The sequence below is a fragment of the Taudactylus pleione genome, unplaced genomic scaffold, assembly GCF_031769625.1.
Source record: "Taudactylus pleione unplaced genomic scaffold, aTauple2 ptg001137l, whole genome shotgun sequence".
Classification (NCBI taxonomy): domain Eukaryota; kingdom Metazoa; phylum Chordata; class Amphibia; order Anura; family Myobatrachidae; genus Taudactylus; species Taudactylus pleione.
Window position 1 is genome coordinate 641,729 of NW_028285538.1, and position 15,878 is coordinate 657,606.

General features: G+C 44.2%; 1 long non-coding RNA gene across 3 annotated transcripts in view; it reads left to right on the forward strand.

The window, feature by feature from the left end:
- LOC148453506 (uncharacterized) overlaps window positions 1–15,878 on the forward strand; it is a 69,696-nt gene that overhangs the window by 12,081 nt on the left and 41,737 nt on the right. For 2 of the 3 annotated variants that reach the window (XR_015874928.1, XR_015874926.1), the window contains exons 2-3: window positions 763–791; window positions 1,044–1,881. This is a non-coding gene — a long non-coding RNA (uncharacterized LOC148453506). Of the gene's footprint in view, window positions 1–762; window positions 792–1,043; window positions 1,882–2,498; window positions 2,666–15,878 lie in introns of those variants that run through there. The other variant, XR_015874927.1, reaches the window with a different exon arrangement.

The window sequence follows — 15,878 nt, forward strand, 5'->3', positions numbered from 1 at the left end:
AAAGCCAAATGTTCCCTTACTTGTGGGTTGTAGTTGGAGTGTTTGGTGGTGCAGGAGGTGTTTGATAGTAGTTACATTGTTTGAAGTTGTTTGAGAGGTGCTTGTGTGTGTTGTTTGAGAGGTGCTTGTATGTGTTGTTTGAGAGGTGCTTGTGTGTTTTTTTTGTTTTTTATTTTTATTTTGGTTGTGGTTTTTTTTTTTTTAGTTAATTTTGTTTTTTTCTTTTTAATTTCCTTGATTTTTCTTGTTGTTTTTTTTTGTGTTCCTTTATTTTTGGTGGTTTTTTTTGTGTTCCTTTATTTTTGGTGGGTTTTTTTGTGTTCCTTTATTTTTGGTGTTTTTTTTGTGTTCCTTTATTTTTGGTGGTTGTTTTTTGTGTTACTTTATTTTTGGTGGGGTTTTTTTGTTTACTTTCTTTTGGGTGGTGGTTTTTAGATTTTTTATTTTTTTTGGTGGTGGTGGTTTTTGTGTTAGTTTATTTTGGGTTGTGTTTTTTTTTACTGTTTTGTTTTTGGTGGTGGTTTTTGTTTGTCAAATTTGATTGGTGCTGACATTTAACAAATCCCGTTAATTGTTGTGCTTGAGCCGGTTACTTGTTCGGTTTGGGTGGCCAGGCTTTTGTCTCCTTAAAAAATCCAATGTTATTCAAAGACTCAAGTATGTGTGCCAGCCTACTGCATTTTTTTTTCTTTTTTGGATCAACAATCCTAAAAAACATAAATTTTTTGGTACTAATTTTTTTTTTTTTATAATTTATTAAAGGTGTTTAACAGTCCATTGACTTGAATCTGGTAAGTGTCTATTTATTCAAACCTACACTTATTTTTTTTCTTAAAGAATTATAAATATTACTTTTTAATATTGTTTTTTGATCTATTTTGTAAATGTAAATTTGTACATTTAACAACAATTCATATTGGCGATTTTAAAAATTAAGCATGGTTTTAACAATAATAGTAGTAAATATTGGTTTGTACTCAAAAAATCTAATTAATTTTTTTATTCCCTCTAATTTAAAAAACGTACAACAAATACACATGTAGTGATTTCCGAAGATGGCACTGCCCGACCCTGTAAGAATATGCACCATTATTATAAAGCTAAGTATTTTTGCATAAATAATCAAAAAACAGTCTGTAGAACCAATTTAAAATATAAATTTAACTTTACAGAGCAATGTTGGACAGCTAATAGTGGCCATGTTGACCCCCACCAACCTTCCTCAGCCTCCTCCTGGGCGTAGGCATAGGAGGAGTGCAAGGGCCAAGATATATAGAACAAGTGTCACCCTTTTTGGAATGCCTGATGATGTGGTTTTAACCACTTATCGCCTGCCTCCAAATATTATCCTAGACACTCTTTCAATAATAAAGAATGATCTAGAAAGTCAGATTAACATTCCTACAGCAATCTCACCACTTACACAGTTGTTGGCGGTGTTACATTTCTGTGCCTCAGGGTCCTTCCAAACCACTGTGGGGCTGGTGGGTGGCCTCTCCCAGACCTCATTTTCATGGATCCTGAGGCGTGAGCTAGATGCATTTTTCAATCATCTAGCACATTTTATTAGTATGCCTTTGGATACGGAAGCCCTTGATGTGGTAAAGCAGAAGTTTTTTGAAATTGCAGGCTTTCCACATGTCATAGGGGTAGTGGATGGCACTCACATAGCACTTCAGGCCCCTGCATGCAGGTAACAAATACATAGGAACCGAAAACATTACCATTCCCTAAATGTAATGGTGCTATGTGATGCCTCCCTCCAGATCCTCTGCCCGAATGCCAAATTCCCTGGCTGCAGCCATGATGCGTATGTGATCCAGCATTCAGGGATTTGGCCAAAATGAAGCACACTACAAGCTGGTGACGCGTGGATTCTTGGTAAGTAAAAATCCAGTATGTATCTCTAGTAATAGTGCTTTCATGGAAAATGTATGTATCTTTTGGTGTCCCATTTCCATCAGGTGACAGTGGATATCCTTGCATGCCCTGGCTGCTGACTCCTTATTTGACTCCCACACCAGGGCCCCAAACTCACTATAATGCCGCATTTACTGCCACCAGGCAGGTGGTGGAGCGCTGTATCGGCCTTTTAAAGGGCCGGTTCTGGTGTCTCCATCACTCTGGTGGTGCTCTCATGTACTCGCCGGATATGGTTTCTCGCATTGTGGTCCTGTGTGGGATTTTACACAACATTGCAATAAGGAGTCAAGAACCCATGCAGCCAGAGGAGGCCTTGCCAGAGGATGGCCCCCCGGAGGAAGGTGTTGTGATGCTGTCGGGGGGGGGGGCAGGCGCGATGATGCTGTTTCACATTTTTTTAGGTAGGAATATTTTCATTTTAAAAAAAAAACTTTTTGCAAATGTATTTTAATGTGTCCCTTTTTCTTTTGTTTTCTTTACCAACCAAATCACAACACTTTCCAAAACCTGCAAAAACAATGGAACCCATTGGCAATACCCTGTATGTTTTTGGACAACTAACACATTTTGCACAGATATCCCCCAACATGTTTAGTTAATTTGCCTTTTGTTTTAGTAATTTGTATGTTTCCCATTCACAAATCTGTTTGTTTTTTACTATAGTTGTTTATGTTTGACTAAGCCAGATGTTTTATTTGCCCAAATCCTGAGGACATTTGTTATGTGTGAATCTGTTATGAAATTATTTTTACCAGTAAAAGCCTGTTGGCAACATGTTTGTTATTTAATAAATGTTTTCAATTAAATACAAATGTTGTTTGTTTTTAAAAAAAAAATGTAAGCCATTTTGAGATGGATAATGTATGCCAACTGTCACATGCTGCCCTGGAGACCCCAGAATCAGTCCCCGCCACTTACCTTTGCGGGTGCTGACCCGCGCTGTCTTCCGGCTCCCGTGCCGTACTCCTCTCAGGGCTGTCTCCTCTGTTGTCCTCTGGAGAGCCGCTCCACATAGTGTCCCAGCTACCAACGTCTCCACTCGGCTACCCAGCCGCTCCACTTAGCGTCCCAGCTACCAACATCTCCACTCGGCTACCCAGCCGCTCCACGTAGCGTCCCAGCTACCAATGTCTCCACTCGGCTACCCAGCCGCTCCACGTAGCATTCCAGCTACCAACATCTCCACGGCTATCCAGCCACTCCATGTAGCCACCAAGCTACCAATGTCTACCCACGGCTATCCAGACACTCCACGTAGCCACCCAGCTATCAACGTCTACCCACGGCTTTCCAGCCGCTCCATGTAGCCACCCAGCTACCAACGTCTACCCACGGCTCTCCAGCCGCTCCACGTAGTCACTCAGCTACCAATGTCTACCCATGGCTATCCAGCTGTTCCACGTAGCCACTCAGCTACCAACATCTACCCACGGCTATCCAGCCACTCCACATAGCTTCCCAGCTCCAAACGTCCACTCAAGGCTGTCCAGTCTTTCCAAGTGGCTTCCAAGCTACCATGCTACTTCTACACTACTCAAACTCCCCATCAGTTCACTGCTCCCTCTCATGTGGAGGAACTTTATTAAGCCAAGTCTCCTCCAGCGAGCGTCTGCGCCAACTAGTACAGGTCCTAGGCCCAGTCCGAGAACACAGCCTCTAAATCCCACGTCTGTGACAGTTTGCACTGGCCCAATGGACTCGGCAAGTGGTCAAGGATCTAGGGTAGATCCCTCGCAGGATGTACTATCTCGTCTGGAAAGACAGGAGACCTCTCAGGCCCAGTTGATCCAGTTCATCCAAGATATGTCGTCACGCTTGGACAACATTCAGTCCTTATTTACTCATCCCGCTCCCACTGGCTCCCAAGTTGCCTCTCCTCCTGTGGTGCCACCTGCTCCTCCGTTTCTACCTCCTGCTCGTCTTCAGCTTTCCCCTCCGAGCAAGTTCGATGGCAACCCCAAATTGTGCAGGGGTTTTTTAAACCAATGCGAAATCCAGTTCGAGCTACAATCCGCCAATTTTCCGACAGCCAGAACCAGGGTGGCATATATAATCTCTCTGCTCTCTGGCCAAGCACTCGACTGGGTCTCGCCCCTTTGGGAGAAGTCGGATCCTTTGCTCTCCAACTACCCCAAATTTATTTCCACATTTCGCAAGATCTTTGATGAACCTGGAAGAACCACTTCCGCATCAGCTGATATTCTACGCCTCCGTCAGGGTAGCAGGACCGTCGGTCAATATGTAGTCCAGTTCCAAACTTTGGCTTCAGAACTCGATTGGAACGAAGATGCTCTCATCGCTGCCTTCTGGAGTGGCCTTTCAGAAAGGCTCAAAGACGACCTAGCTTCCCGTGACCTTCCAACCAATTTGGATGATTTAATTTCCCTTTGCAACAAGGTGGATCTTCGTCACAGGGAGCGTGCCTTGGAAAGAGGCAGACTTGATCGCGGAAGGCCACGTCCAGCTTCCCATTTACCATCTCCTCCTGTGGGTGAAGAACCCATGCAGGTCAACCGCTCTTGTCTATCAGCTGAGGAACGACAGAAAAGGCAGAGGCAGAACCTCTGTATGTACTGCGGATCTCCTCAACATTTAGTTAGATCCTATCCCATCCATCCTATTCGTCTGGGAAACGCCTCCTCCTAACTTATGACAGAGAGGTTAAGTTAGGAGTTGCCATTGAATCACATAGGAAGTCTGATTCCACCATCCAGGCTCTTTTAAAGCTTCCTCGAGGTTCAAAGCTGTATTAGCTCTTCTAGATTCTGGAGCAGCAGAGAACTTTGTCACTACGGACTTTGCCCAGAAACATCAAATCCCCATAGAAGCATTGCCTCGAGTCATCACTTTAACCGCCATCGATGGTAGTCGCATTACTAGTGGAACCATTACCCATCGTACAGCACCACTTAGACTTACCATTGGAGTGCTCCATACCGAACAACTGTCCTTCCTAGTGATTCCCAAAGCCTCTCATTCTTGAGTCCTCGGACTACCCTGGCTACAGAGACATTTACCACAAATCGATTGGACCACCATGCAAATAACCTCTTGGGGTTCCAATTGTTTCAAAGGCTGCCTTCAGCGGGTAGTACCTGTCCGATCTTCCATCTTACAGGATTCTAATAACCTGCCCAAAGCTTATGGTGGGTTTTTTGATGTCTTCAGCAAACAGAGCGCGGATCTATTACCTCCCCATCGTGATTGGGACTGTCCCATAGATCTGATTCCCGGAAAGAATCCTCCTAGAGGCCGAACCTACCCTCTATCTCTCCCTGAGACTCAAGCCATATCAGAGTACATCAAGGAAAACTTAAGTAAAGGCTTCATTCGACCTTCCACGTCTCCAGCCGGGGCTGGATTCTTCTTCGTAAAAAAGAAAGACGGGGGGCTGCGCCCGTGCATTGACTACCGGGGTCTTAATGAAATAACTATTAAGAATCGCTACCCTCTTCCTCTCATAACAGAGTTATTCGATAGAGTCAAGGGATCCACAGTTTTTACCAAACTCGACCTAAGAGGTGCCTATAATTTAATTCGTATCCGTCCAGGTGATGAATGGAAAACGGCCTTCAACACCAGGGATGGGCACTACGAATACCTTGTTATGCCCTTCGGCCTCTGTAATGCTCCAGCCGTCTTCCAGTTTTTCCTCAACTAAATCTTCCGGGATCTTTTGTACAAGTGTGTGGTCGTTTACTTGGACGACATTTAGATTTTTTCTCAAGACCTCCAAACTCATCGAGACCAGGTGAAAGAAGTCCTTCTGAGGTTGCGGTCCAATCAACTTTTTTGCAAATTAGAGAAGTGTCTCTTTGAAGTCTCAACTGTACCATTCCTGGGGTACATAATCTCCGGAACAGGCCTTCAAATGGATTCTTCAAAGCTACAAGCCATTCTTGATTGGTCTCTTCCTTCTTCCTTAAAAGCCATACAAAGGTTCCTAGGATTTGCCAACTATTATCGCAAGTTTGTGAAAGGTTTTTCTACACTGGTAGCTCCTATTACCGCCCTCACCCATAAGGGAGCAAATCCAACTAAGTGGCCCGTCGAAGCTACCTCAGCATTTCAGCTCCTTAAGCAAGCCTTCATCTCCGCTCCAATCTTAAAGCAACCGAATTCCACCCCGCCATTTATCCTGGAGGTGGACGCATCCTCTGAAGGTGTCGGTGCTGTGCTCTCCCAGCGGTTTGAAGATGAAAAACTTCATCCTTGTGGTTTCTTTTCCCGGAAGTTTTTGCCTGCAGAAAAGAACTACACCATCGGAGATCAAGAGCTACACGCCATGAAACTAGCCCTCGAATAATGGCAATATCTTCTAGAAGGAGCTCACTACCCCATTACCATTTTTACAGATCACAAGAACCTGCTTTATCTTAAATCTGCAAATTGCTTGAACCTTCGTCAAGCCCGGTGGGCAATGTTTTTCTCCAGATTTAACTTCAAACTCTCCTATCGCCCCAGCTCACAAAATCTCAAAGCCGACGCACTCTCCCGTTCCATGACAAGCAACCCTGATCTACCCATGGAACAGCCCCAACCAATCCTAAATCCCGCTTTCTTCACCTCTACCAAATTATCTTCTATACCCCCGGTTGGGAAGACTTTTGTTGCTCCAGAACTCCGCAAGAGGTTGCTGCATTGGGCCCATGCTTCCCGGTTCTCTGGACACTTGGGTATGGATAAAACCCTTGAATTCATCCAGCGGTCCTATTGGTGGCCTTCGATGAAAAAGGACGTCAGGTCTTACGTATTGTCATGCATCAAATGTGCCCAACACAAAATACCTTGGCGGGTTCCACATGGTCAACTCCAGCCTCTTGCAATTCCATTTAAGCCATGGACTCATCTCTCTATGGATTTCATCTCTGATCTTCCTCCATCTCGGGGCCACAACACCATTTGGGTTATCGTGGATCGCTTTTCCAAAATGGCTCATTTTGTACCTCTTACTGGGCTTCCGTCTGCACCTCTACTCGCCCAGAGTATTATAAAAGAGATCTTCAAGCTCCACGGCCTTCCTCAAGAGATCATTTCCGACAGGGGAGTACAGTTCGTAGCGAAGTTTTGGAGGTCACTCTGCTCAGTCCTTCAAATAAAACTCAAATTTTCTACCGCTTATCACCCCCAGATCAATGGTCAGACCGAAAGGGTCAATCAAGACCTGGAACAGTTCCTACGCACTTTTGTCTCCTCCTCCCAAAATGACTGGATTGAACTTCTTCCTTGGGCCGAATTTGCTCACAATAATCATTATCACACGTCCACCAACTCAACTCCTTTTTTTACAGTTTTTGGTTATCATCCTCGAATGCCAGATTTCCCTCTTCTTCCAACATTAGATGTGCCTGCAGCCAAGATGTCTCTTCAACGGTTCTCCAACATCTGGGAAAAGGTTTGTTCCTCTCTGACTAAAACCTCAGCTCGGTACAAGAGATTTGCTGACTGCCATAGACGAGCGGTTCCCAAGTTCCAACCTGGGGATATGGTCTGGCTCTCAACCCGAAACCTAAGACCCCGAGTACCCTCAATGAAATTTGCCCCGCGGTACATTGGTCCATTCCCAATCGTCAAAGTCTTGAATCCTGTGGCCTACAAGCTAAAACTTCCTCCATTCCTTCGCATTCCAAGCTCTTTCCATATTTCTCTTCTAAAACCACTGGTCTTAAACCGATTTCAGAAGGTCCTTCCCAAAGCTTCTAGTGTTCAAACACAGCAAGGAGAGGAGTTCGAAGTTGACAGAATCTTAGATTCCCGTTGTCGATACAATTGTCTTCAATACCTCATTGACTGGAAAAATTATGGTCCGGAAGAACGAATCTGGATAAATGCCTCCAATGTCCATGCGCCCCGTCTGGTCAAAGTGTTCCATATGAAATTTCCTCATAAACCAAGGAAGTGTCCGGTGGCCACTCTTGAAGAAGGGGGTACTGTCACACACTGCCCTGGAGACCCCAGAATCAGACCCCACCGCTGACCTTTGCGGGTGCTGACACGCACTGTCTTCCGGCTCCTGTGCCGTACTCCTCTCTCAGGGCGGTCTCCTCTGTTGTCCTCTGGAGGGTCCCGCTGCTGTGCTGCTTCCACGCAGGCTCCTGCTGATCGCTGGTCTCCGCTGGTTACATCCAAGAAGCGCTGTCCTCCGGTCCATGGGCATGGCCATCTTGGATTGCCCATGTGACTCCATTCCACCAATGAGGAATCTTCTTCTTTCTCAGCCTGTCAGCTCTCAGTGTCTACTATAAAAGGATCCCCAATGCTGACACAAGTTGCCAGTGCAACTAATCTCTTAGTTTTACTAAGTGAGCCTTCTCACTGTGCTCCAAAGGTGTTTCGGCTATCCAGCCGCTCCACATAGTGTCCCAGCTACCAACGTCTCCACTTAGCTACCCAGCTGCTCCGTGTAGCGTCCCAGCTACCAACGTCTACACACGGCTATCCAGCTGCTCCACATAGCTTCCCAGCTCCTAACATCCACTCAAGGCTATCCAGTCTTTCCAAGTGGCTTCTAAGCTACCACGCTACTTCTACACTACTCAAACTCCCCATCAGTTCACTGCTCCCTCTCATGCGGAGGAACTTTAGTAAGCCAAGTCTCCTCCAGCGAGCGTCTGCGCCAACTAGTACAGGTCCTAGGCCCAGTCCGAGAACACAGCCTCTAAATCCCGTGTCTGTAACACCAACCCATAAATAAAAAATATACAACATTACTGCAAATGTTCTTAATACATTTTTTAAGTTCTTACACTATGGAAAGGCACCCACCTTTGATCACAAAGTTTTTTAAATGCAGAATTACACCCTTTAATGTGCGGCAAAAAAGAGGACAAATGTTTGAAATACAAAAACTTTATTTATTTTTTGGCTCAGAAAAATCCAAAAAAATGTAATCAAAAAAACTAAACATCCTCCAAACGCCCCACTATTCTTTGGAGGCAGCAGTAGGTCTGCATTAAATATCCCGATGTGTCTCTGAGCTCCATTTGAACATTACACATTATTCAATGTACCAAAAAGTGTTTAAACACAATGATGTTACTGTGTGTTTGAAAGTATCAGCCACACAACATTATTAATAGGTTTCTACTTTTATGTTATTAAAATAATTAGAAACCATAACTATGTGGCATAAGTCAAAAACCACTATGATGATGTTAAAAATAATGGGAGGTGTATTCTTAAGTCATGATGGCCATATCCTTAAAGCACAATGCACGTATTCACTTCTAGAATGTTGTTGATAAACCTAAAATACAATGTGTTTGTTTGCTATGGAAAACATCACTTTGCCTAAGTACATTAGTACATTTTAAACACAGTGTACACAACATCAACAAGGGTAGTCTGGTTCCTAGCACCTTGCCAAGTTGGGTGACATTTTTTTTTACATTGTAAAATAATAATCCGAATGTAATCATTATTTCCTAAAAATACAAAACATTTTTAAAAAAACCACTAAACCTATATTTTTGTGGTCCACAATAAAAAAAAGGCCCAGGCACAAAACCTAAGGTCGTAATTGTGAAAAACAGCATTACTGAGCACAGATTTGGAACCCCATACAGAAATTTGGGTAACCAAAAAAAAAAGGACATAAATTTGTACAAATACATGGATAACAACAACACCCCAAAAAAAACAACAAAAAAAAACAAAACATACCCTCAGAGTGGTCAGACACAACAACAGATGTGGGTGGAGATCCTTCCAGTGAAGGAGAATATTCGGGAGTGGGGGGAATGGTTGAAGGGGAAATGGAGCAGGAAAGATCCAAGGGAGGGGAGATTTGAGAAATTTGGGATGAGTGGGCAGGGGAGGGAGGAATACTTGGGGAGGATTGGAAGAGGGAGGGAGGGTTACTGGGGGAGTATGGTGGTGGGGAGGGAGGGCTGGGTTGAGGAGATGCAGAAGGTGAGGGCTGCAGGTTGCCACCAGCATGTCTTTGCATTCTGCGCACCCTTCTCTGTCTCCGCTGTGCTTCTAAAATGTAAACATAAAATCCAAAAAAAAAATTAGTTTGGAATTTTGGCTACACAATACAAGTACACTTTACACATTCTGGACAATAGGGACAACATACAGGAGGGTTCTTTAACATTGACTAAAATAATTGGCAAAGGAACATACATTTTTAACAGTCCACTAATTATTACTTTTAAAAAAACGCATACTTACATCTGCATATTTGCGCCCTCAAATTCATGAGGAGCGCAGGCGACCGGCGGTGCAGGTCAGACCAGCGCCTCTCTAATTGGGCAATATTGCGTCTGTAACCCGCTGAACGGCGGGCTCGCCTCACCTCCGCATAGCCCGCCCGCTTTATGCGATTGGAAATGGGTGGCACAGCGTTGGTAATCCTCCTGTCCAGGATGTTTACCAGGACAAGCAACTCTCTCCTGGTAAAGGCCGCGGGTCTCATGATGGCAATGGCCGATTTTTCAGAAACATGAAATATACATGGGGTACAAAAAATATGATTGGCTAAAATATTTACACTTTCCTTAAAAAAAACACTATTGGCCAATCCTTTAATCATGTGTCCCAAAAAATAAGGTCGTATTTGATTGGCTACAACACGCAGTGTGCAATTGCAAACATAAGAGTGCAAATGATCCTAAAGCAAAATGCACATGCATTTATAAAGTTAACACAATTAGCAAAAGTACATTCACAGTTAATAAACCTTACTTTGTTTTTCAAATTGTGTGAAAATAAAAAAAACGGAGAAAACACCCACGAAATGAACAATAAAGTTTATTGACACATGATAAAAAAACTCGTTTTAAAGAACAGCAAGAGTTAAACACTTAATTAGATAATTGACAACAAGCTAATAACAAGCATGTAAACATGACATGTGACCATCAACACAGCACATACGGCCGCAAACATCAGAACATAATTAGCATACAGCGACTGACAGCGCCTGACTACGATTGACTCGTTCGTTCGTTCAGATCAGTCGGTAGCTAGAGGAAGTGCAGTGCTAACGAATGGGCGTCACTTTGTTTACGAACGCCCTGCCGTACGATCGGATTTTGCGGTTGTTGGCCGTACGACCGTGCGGCCGCTACGACCGACTCTGAATGAGGTCCTTGGACTCTCCTTGGGGATTTGTGATATCTTCTTAGAAAGCACAGTTCTTCGCTGTGCTTTTGCCAGCTTAACTCGTTTGATTTTTGTAGCGGGAGGAGGGCTTCCATCATCATGTGAAGCTGAACCACTAGTCATGAACATAGGGAAAGACCTTAGCCGTTCCTTGCTACTCCGTGTCGTAAATGGCATATTGGCAAGTTTACGTTTCTCAGATGATTTAAATGTTTTTTTTCAAGGTCATTTTCCTGAACTTTGTCATTTGGGATTTTATATGCCCTCTACTATGACATTGGGCATCGACCTTGGCAGACGACGTTGATTGCATTTTATTGTCTATGTCATGACTAGTGGCAGCAGCTTCAGCACTAGGAGGAAGTGGTTCTTCTTTCCCTATTTTATTTTTATCGGACAAAGTTTTGTCCTCCATTTATGTTATATTGATATATACGTGCGGCTAAGGCGCACACAAACACAGAAAAGAAGAATTTTTTATTTTTTTTGGAGTGCACTTTGGGGGTTACACCACCCTTTAACAGACGAGCCAGCCGGCCCTTTACTTATGACACAGGCACACGCTTGGCTCTGCTCCTTTGTTGATGCATGTGCGGCTACTGCACACAATTCACAAACACAGAAATAAATGTTTTTTTTGCACTTGGGGGGGAGCACCCCTGATGGACAGATCACCCCCTGGACAACACTACAGCTCCCCTGGGACACTGCACAACACAGCCCAGCCAGCCCCTATAGACTTTGGAGTGGACACAGCCCCTAAGGACAACAGCAGCACAGCACAACACAACACAGCCCAGCCAGCCCTAACTCCCACCCTCCCTCTTCACTGTCCACAACCGGAGTGAGAAATGGCGCCGTCGTGGGGACCTTTTATAGAATCCAAAAACCCGCGTGATCCGGAGGGCGGGATGATGATGTTTTGCCTCAATTTCAGTTCCAAGTCAGGTGGAAAAACCCGAGCCTGACTCGGTTCCCGACTCGGTTCCCGACTCGGATCGGGGGTGATCGGGGGGATTCGGATTTCAGAAATCCGAACCCGCTCATCCCTAATATATATATATATATATATATATATATATATATATATATATATATATATATATATATATATATATATATATATATATATATATATATTATATACATATACATACATATATAAATAGTGGTAGTTCCAGCACTCTTTGACTGAATGGACTTCTGGCGGGTGCCTCCCGTAGTCGGTCAGTGTATTACTGACCATGCACATAAAATTCCAAAGCGGTGGCACTCCCAAATAAAACACACTAAAACATATTATTAAAGTTGCAACGTTTCAGCGCTTTATTGTGCTTTTTTCAATATATATACACGAGGTACTGTATGTCTATTAAATAACGAGACAGATTAAATAACTCATCTTTATTTATTGGTATTACAAAGTTAATGTTTGTCCCCTTCAATATACTCCCCATTTGCAGGGCCGTTTCTAGGGCCGGACGACCCGTGCAATCGCACGGGGCGCGCCTCCTCCGACCCCTGCTGTAGAAAGCCTGTGAACTGCCGGGCGCCTGCTGAGATTCAGTTACCAGCGGGCGCCCGGCAGGGCAGGGCAGAGCAGAGCAGCCGGAGACGGAAGCTCCGGCTTCCGGCTCCCCCAGTGTGCACTATGGGAAAGACGTCATGACTCATGACGTCTTTCCCATAGTGCAGAGGAGCAGCCAAGCGGAGCGGACGCCGGAGCGGGGCTTATGGTAAGTGTTTGTGTTTTTTTTTTTTTGTGTGTGTGTGCACGCGGCTTTTACTAGGGACAATACTTGGAGGGGGGGCATGTCTGCTGGGGGAGGCACTACTACTGGAGGCACCCGGGCACTACTACTACGCATGATGTCTGTCTTTCTTTTAACTACATATATTTTTCAGCACTTTGCCTCTGACAGGTTAGCCACCCCTGGGCTCAGTAGTCACAGCAGCTGACATTCTGTGGTCTTTCAAGACAACGCTCCCTTACTGTGGTACCACACCCCCCATGATTAGGCCACGCCCACAATATTACTGCTTCTTGAGGGAAGGGGGGGCGCATTTTTACTGCTCGCACTGGGAGCCTCAGACCCTAGAAACTGCCCTGCCCATTTGCACTAATACATTGCTGTAGTCTTGTTTTCCACTGGTCGAACGCATGGAGCAAATCAATTTCTGTTAGTTGTTTCATATATCTGCCGTTTTCTTATTTACAGCATCAACTGATTCAAAATGTGTCCTTTTTGGGAAAAGATAAAGGACCTGATTCAGACCCGCTCGCTGTGAGCGATTTTCGCCCATCTGCGCATGCGTATAATTCGCAGTGCGCATGCGCAAGCCATTCGTTGCGATCTGATTTTGGTAGCTCGTAAGCCACTATCAGGTCGCTCCTTTGAGTGACAGTGGCGTTTGTGGGTGGAAACAGGGGAAGGTGCTTGTGAATGGGGGAGTGGTGTTGCGAACGCAGGCTTGTCAGTCCCCCAAAATGCCGTTTAAAGGGCGTACATAATTAGCAAAGTAGTGTCATTGTACACCTCTTCTGCATGCATTTCAGCCCGCACTGATTGCAGTGCTTGCGGTGGGTAAAGGCAACCCCAAGGGCTGCGAGCAGCTCCGATAGCTCACGATGGTCTCGATTAATCATACATTTCCTGGAGATGACGTGTGTTATGCGAGAGGCAAGGGGGCGTCTTCAGACACTTGCGAGCGCACTTTGCCGTAGCTCGCTAACACACAGTGGGTGTCCTTACACGATGCAGTGCGAGCGCTTAATTTACATATCCGGCCCCTTTTTGCCAGCGAGCAATCTCATCTTGCGAGTGGGTCTGAATGAGCTCCAAAAGTCGCAAGGTGCTAAATTGGGCGAATATGGAGGATGTTAGATTAGTAATGTGATTGTCGGTCAAAAACTGCTTCACAGAAAGTGCTTTGTGATCAGGTGCATTGTCCTGGTGAAGAATGAAACCATTTTTCCACAGTTGCAGCCGTTTCTTGCTGACTCTCTCTCTCAGCTTTTTCAAAACTTCCTTATAATAATGCTGGGTAACTGTTGTGCCTTCTGGAACCCATTCTTGCAAAATTACTCCCTTGATATTGAAAAAATTTGACTAAAAATTTCAAATTGACACGTTGTTCAACTTTTAAACTTAGCATTTTTTCGGTACTCTACAGAAAACACAACCAAATTAAATGGCGACTCACAATCAACTGAACGTCATAGAGTGTTGCTGCTTGTCATGCAGGTTCAGACAAGTTTAAGGTTACTACGCTACGTATGCAGTTAGAACTGGTTCTGACTGCTTTGTTTACTAGGTGGAATCACAGTCTAGTTATTTTATAGACATACCTCGTATGTATATGTATTTTGGTTTTATGTGTGTGAATTTACAGTTTTCTCTCGTATAGTTTCATATATTTTATGATATATTGACATGCCATAATAACAACCACAGCCCAAAGTTTGAGAATTTTTAAACGCACCAGTTGATGTCCCCCTCCCCCCCAGTGTAGCTTATTTTGTCAGTACCGGGCCCCACAATTTCTGATGGCAGCCCTGCTTCCATTTACTCCTCACTCGGGCAACTAACACCTGCTTGCTTATGCCCTTGTTGCTTATTTGAGTGTTCTAATCAATAATGCATCAATGTATATAAACCTTGTCCTTCTCCTGCATTGTATTGTACTGTAAGTCACTGCTTGCTTGTTCACCTATTTGTCTAGGTACTTTGTAAGGTGCTGCGGAACACTTGTGGCACCATATAAACAAAGGATAATAATATTAAATTAGACCCATCTGGCTAGCCATGACCAGGGGATATATTTACTATGGTTCGATTTTGTTTTCTGTTAGATTTTGCATTCGATTTTGGGCAGATTTTGGTTAGATTTTTTTTATGAAAGGATTTCTAAAAGGCCAAATCGAATATCAAATCGAACAGAAAGATGAATTTCAAATGAAATCGAATTTCTGAAAAACATTGATGTTTTCACATAGAGAACAATAGGATCCCTTCATTTACTAACATTCGATTTGTAAATTGAATGAAAAACGAACTGAAACTCGAACAGGAAATCCCCAAATGAATTGAAGAACTTCATACATTCACTTTCAGCATGAACAGTCCGATTTGACACAGATACATGCATACATCAGTGAGATGCATGCATGTATCTTAGTGTAACAAGCTTGTAAAGAGTTAATGTTAAAAAAAAAATATTACGTTGGGTCCCCCCCTACATACACAACTAGCTCCAGACTTTTCATAGCCAGTCCTAGTTGTCTAAGTACAGGGAAAAAATTGCGTAGAGTTCCACTGTACTTAGTACAACCAGCACTGGGCTCTGAGAACCAGTGCTGGTTCTGGAATTACAGGGGAAAAAATTGCGTAGGGTCCCCCTGTAATTAACAGAACCAGCACCGGACCTTTTCTATCTGGGGGCCGATGCCACAGCCAGAGGAGCCCTATCACTGGGTGCCACCGTTGACTACAATGGAGGGAGCCGTTCATTGGCTGAGAGCGGCGTGGGCTGACCTCTTCCAGCCAATGAACGCTCAGATACAGCTCTACAAAGGCTAGAGCCATGTCTGAGCATTTCGTTCAGGAGATAACCATCCTGGTTGTTATCAATTGCGTGGCTCGGTTTTATTACTTTTTTATTTTAAGAAGACCATGGATGCCTACTTTGGAATGAAGAGGACAGAACCATGCATAGGAGAAGGTGAGTATGTTTTTTTTTTTACCACAGGTACCCTATGGATAGTCTACTGGAGAAGTGGACCGATGCTACAGGGATACATAGGTGAGTATGACTACATGTGTGTGTGCATGTGTGTACATGTGTGA